This window comes from Lactuca sativa, chromosome 9 (assembly GCF_002870075.4).
Source record: "Lactuca sativa cultivar Salinas chromosome 9, Lsat_Salinas_v11, whole genome shotgun sequence".
Taxonomy (NCBI): domain Eukaryota; kingdom Viridiplantae; phylum Streptophyta; class Magnoliopsida; order Asterales; family Asteraceae; genus Lactuca; species Lactuca sativa.
Window position 1 is genome coordinate 103,326,183 of NC_056631.2, and position 5,606 is coordinate 103,331,788.

At 43.3% G+C, this 5,606-nt stretch overlaps 1 pseudogene; it reads left to right on the forward strand.

The window, feature by feature from the left end:
- Positions 1-2,286, forward strand: part of LOC128129068 (DNA-directed RNA polymerase subunit alpha-like) — a 3,901-nt pseudogene extending 1,615 nt beyond the window's left edge.
- Positions 2,287-5,606: the final 3,320 nt, after the last annotated feature.

Below are 5,606 nucleotides of genomic sequence, written 5' to 3' on the forward strand. Positions count from 1 at the left end.
ATCAGAATTTATCCCAAAATCATTCATTGCAGAAATCATAGGTGTGTGCACTGCGATCAATCCAAACCCTTCTTTTCCAAATTGATGATACTTGAAACCATAAACAAAACTGTAAGCACGAAGCTTAGTGAGTTCCCCAGAGCATACCCCACACAATCCAAATAACCATATAATCCATATCAGCTATAACAGCTACATAAACCGTAACAATCGCATAAGCATGCATATACACATATGAAGATGCCATGGAAACCCTCCAAGGTCTTATTCACATACTCACGTAAATCATATCAACTACACCAGCCATGCATATAAACATTTAAGGAAGCCCTAAAAACCCTCCAAGGTCTTACACTGGGTGCCCTGGAAACCTACCAGGGTCTTAGCCCACTACCATGGGAACCCACACATGGTCTTCACTAACTACCAATCAAACCTTACATACCAACATATAATCTAATCATGCAAACACATAAGGATGCCCTGGAAACCCTCCAGGGTCTTACACCGGGTGACATGGGAACCCCCACGTGGTCTTAGCTTAATGCCATGGGAAACCCCACATGGTTTTAACTAAGGATGCCATGGAAACCCTCCAAGGTCTTACACCCTAGTGCCTCGGGAACCCCCCCGAGGTCTGTTCCTAGGATGCCATGGAAACCCTCCAAGGTCTTACACCTAAGTTTCCCTGGAACCCCCCGAGGGTTTCCATGCAAGTATCACAAAGACCACTAGCATATCACGTACCACATAATCAATTAGCATACCACATAACCACTAGCGTACTCCCTATCACATAACCAACTAACATGCCACATAATACAACTTCAGCTAGTGTATCACATATCATAAAATGGGTCGGCATTAGTGCCTTCGACCCATTGGTATGGTGAGGAAACTCACCTGGCACTATTGAAGTCTCGCGGATGAACTTCCAACTGCTGGTTGACAGATTCTCGCACTACCAACATCAAACAATACCCAATTAATAATTAGGTTCCAATGCATAACCGCAACTCCATACTTGGGGTAAAAGACTACTTTACCCTAACTCAACTTTATTTAGTCCAAGGCCCAATCCTAAGGCCCAAAAGTCAAACCATGGAAAAAAACCCAACATATAGCCAAATTTTCCAAATTGGGCCCAACCTTTACATGGTCTCATTCAAAGGCCCAACCATTTAGTCCAATCCAATAATTGGTATTTCCAATGGCCCAATATATCATAATCATATAGGCCCAAATTATGGCCCATCTATGGCCCAATTTTCAAAATTGGGCCCAAACCCTTTACATGGGCCTTGCCTTAGGCCCATTAAGTTATTCTAGCCCAAATTCTTGTTCTTGGATGGCCCATTATTATCCCAATCATCAAAGCCCAATAGAAAGGCCCAACTTAAGGCCCAAGTGAAGTTAGAGTTTCACATAAAATGATGATTAGGGTTAAGTGTCCCTACTTAACCCCTTAAGGACTTAATCCATTAAGTCCTACATGGTCTTAGGTTAATTTTCAATGATTATTAGTTAATATTTTAAGTTCCTTAAATAATCCCAATGCGGTCTCAATAAATTCCAAATTAGGGTTTTCCAAACCCTAGCTAGGATTTCCAACCCATCTTAGCCCAATAGGCCCAATAGCTAGGTCCTTTGATCAATTAGGGTTCATTAGGCCCATTAGGGATTCATTGGGCCTATTAGGGTTTCAAGCATCCCAACTGAATCAAACACGACAAGGAAAAGCATACCGCCACCCGACACGGCGGCTGGTGGCGGTAGCCACCACCTCACGGTGGTGGTTAGGGTTTCTTTTCATTATTCAATTTATAATTACATTTTACAATGCTTAAACCCCAAAAATAAACACACACTATTGAGAAACACACACACACATAGCCACTCTAGTGGTGGCCGATGGTGGTATGTGGTGGCAGCCACCACCTCACGGTGGTGGTGGTGGCGCTCCAACAAAATTCAGCCAAACAATATATGCAACATAGTACATCAATACCCTACACACCTAAACCCATGGTGGAACACGTCTACAACCACCTTCCATGGTGGCTGGTGGCGACGAAGGTGGCAGCCATGGTGGTTCTTCGCGGTCGTCGGCCATCAAACACACACACCTTCGTCTTTTGCTCGTAAAGGAAACCCACACCCACCTGTGGTGGGTGGCGATGGCGGTTAGCGAAACAGCCGACAGAAGCACTAGCTAATGGCGGCAATGGTATAATCGGTGGTAGCAACAACGACCCTGACGGCGGCAATGGCTTGTCGGTGGCTTAGAACGTCCCATATACACATGCGGTTGCTTGGAGCTACGACAGCAGAACAAAGGGAAAAAGTGGAAGGATGAGGCAACAAGCATTTTCTGGTAGTCCTCGTTGTCGCCGGCAGCTGTGGATGCCACTTCGACAAAAAAGGAAGCTGCAACGCCAGAGATCAGAGAAAGAAGGGGGTAATGACGGCTGGAGGGACAATGGTGGAGAGGGTGGTGACGGATGGAGCATACTAGGGTTAGGGTTAACGTTATATACTCCTTCCATACAAATTATGCCCCATATTAACAACAATAGTCCCTCCCTTCTAAAATCATTTCGAGATAAATCCCTTATTTACCTTTTTAACCCTGCCTTCTGAAACCTTTTACAAATCGAGTCCAAAATGTTCCCAGTCAGTCCCTGCCTTCATAACTCCTTACATAATATGTCCCAATAATACCAAACACCCCTGACTTCTAAAATCCTTTGCGAAACAAGTCCCGAAATTACACTTTAACCCCCTGAATAATCCAAATTATAACACTCGGCTCCCCAAAACTAACAATCCACTAAATACTATGGATTTATTGCGACTATTCGTTCATCAAATTTTATCTATTTATTTATTAAATAAACAGAATGTTACATCTCAAAGTTATCATAAACAACTGTCCATATATCAAAATCATGTATCAATCATTATAGTAAATCATCCCAGGCTAAAAACTGTGGTGTGTGCCATGCAGTCATCCCGAGCTCTTCCCCTTGCTAGCAGAAGTACCTAAAATCAAAATTGAAAACAATATGCATGAAGCTTAGTGAGTCTCCCCAAACTACCACATACCATACACATAATCACATAATAGCATACATTGGGCCTCGCCCGGCATCGAACGAATCCGGCATCGGGCCTTGCCCGACATCAAACCGAAGTCTGGTATACATATAACATATCAACAAGCATATAACAAAAACACGTAATATAAACATATAAGCTAAACCTTCCTCAGGCTTGCCCTGACATTGGACCGAAGCCCAGAATATATAACACATAACATATAAGCTAAACATTCCTCGGGCTTTCCCCGGCATCAGACCGAAGCTCGGAACATATAAACTTACACATACAAGAATCACGAAGACATCAAGCATACAAACATTCCTCGGGCTTGCCCCAACATCGGAACAAATTTCGGAAACATACAATCTACATCAGGCTAACCCCGGCATCGGACCGAAGTCCGACATACGCTAACATACATAAATGGGCAGGCATTGGTGCATTCAACATGTTCATACTGGAGAAAAACTCACCCACAAAGTTGGCTGTTGAACCTCTCGGTAAGGAATCTCTATCGTCTGCTTCCACGACTCCCATATAACATTAACACAATAATACTTAATCAATATCCAAAATCTTTCTTAGGGTAACATGACTACTTTACTCCTGATCAAAGTCAACAATCTGGATTGGCTCAACTCGTCGAGTTCTATAAATCAGAAGTCCTGAAATCGCGACCCAACTCATCGAGTCATCCCCCCAACTCGCCGAGTTCGCTGACTACTCATAGTCGCGATTAAGAAAGTCAACTCGTCGAGTCATCATCAGACTCGCCGAGCTCTACCAGATTCAAAATCGGGACAACTCGCCTCAACTCGTCGAGTTTCTCTATGAACTCGACGAGTTCCTCTGTCTGAATGGTCCATCTTAACGAATTAAGCTTCTACACTTCAGATCTAAGCTCCTTGTTTCATATACACACTCCAAACGTCCTTTTAAGGGTAAAGTTTCCAACTTTACCCGTTAATACCTCTACTTCATGGATTTAGCTCAAACCCTAACCCTTTGGGACCTAGATCTTGGTCCACAAGCCATGCATACTCCAAACTAAGGCATATTCACTGAGATACAGACTCTAAGCGCTCCATGAACACATAAATTTCCTAAGTTCCTTCCCATGCATGGCCTTTTGAAGCTTAAATGGCTAAAATAACAACTTATAGTTTGCATGGGGCATCCATGGCCATAAAGTTTGCACCTTTATGCCATGTGAGCCCTTCAAGATCATAGATCTGAAGGTTTACACATTTGGGACGTCCATGTCTCAAAGATCATGATTCTTGGACCAGAAACCCCCATAAAATGATAACAAGGAGATCTAGCAAGTTTGAGACTTGCTTACTAGAAAATAAAGAGGATAAGATGTTGTTTCTGGATCTACTAGATTCCTTCTGAATCCCCAAGCTCCTCATTCTTCAACAAGCTTCAAAGCACACAATATTCACTAAAAAAACCCACAAGCTCATACAATGCATTAGGGTTTCGTAGATTAGGGTTTGGGACTTGGAGGCTAGAAATGAGGCCAACAAGTGGGGATTAAGATGCTTAAATAGGATGCAAAACCCCGCAATTAGGGCTTCATTCTGACAGACCTACTCGCCGAGTTGAGGTTCTCAACTCGTCGAGTAGATTGCTTAAAACCCGCGTCCCTTTCTAGTCTCTACTCGACGAGTTTGGGCTACCAACTCGTCGAGTTGCTTTTCAAAAATGAAAGAATTAATATTTTAATGCGTACCAGGAACCAGACATTAGACAAGCCTTTTAGAGTTTAAATTAGGTCTTTTATGTATCTTTATTTATATGAGGTTTAACCTCACTATTTATCAATGAAACATTCTATTATCTAACATGATATCAGAGTTCTAGGTTAAAAACTCTACTACTGACCGCAACCCGCAACCGCTGTCGTCTACCTCCGACGACATTCTCTCATAGTCGTCGGAGGTGACTTCATTATGCTCTATATTCCCCCCCCCCCTCTCTCCTAAATAATAAAACAACTGTTGACATCAAACCAGAGCTCTTTCATCGATTTCTTCTATTGCCTTGTCTACTTCTGACTCCTCCTCAGATGACCCATGAGTCTTCTACCTCCACCTTGGTTGACCACTTCTTCAGATCTCTTTTTGATTTAGCACCTTTTGATGTTGTTGTTGCCTCCCTCGTATGATACTTCTCATCTGTGCAACCTTTGATCTGCAGTCTTCTCTTTCTCTATCAACATTGTAGTCGCCGATCTCGCTGGAATTGGCTCCGTCCGTCGCAACTTGGGCCCTCTTTCTTTCTCGTTGCATTTCTCTAGACTCCTCTGCCGACAGGTGCATGATCGTCGCCGCAGTTGATCCTCTCTTCTTATACAAAGGAACCGCCGCTGGCCGCCACTTTTTCTCTCTCCTTCTCCAACAAGCAGTTGTTGTTAGCCGTCATCGTTAGAGCTCTGCCAGTGTCAATGGTAATCAAACCAAAAACATGTACAAAGTCGACCACAATCCAACCGAGAACGC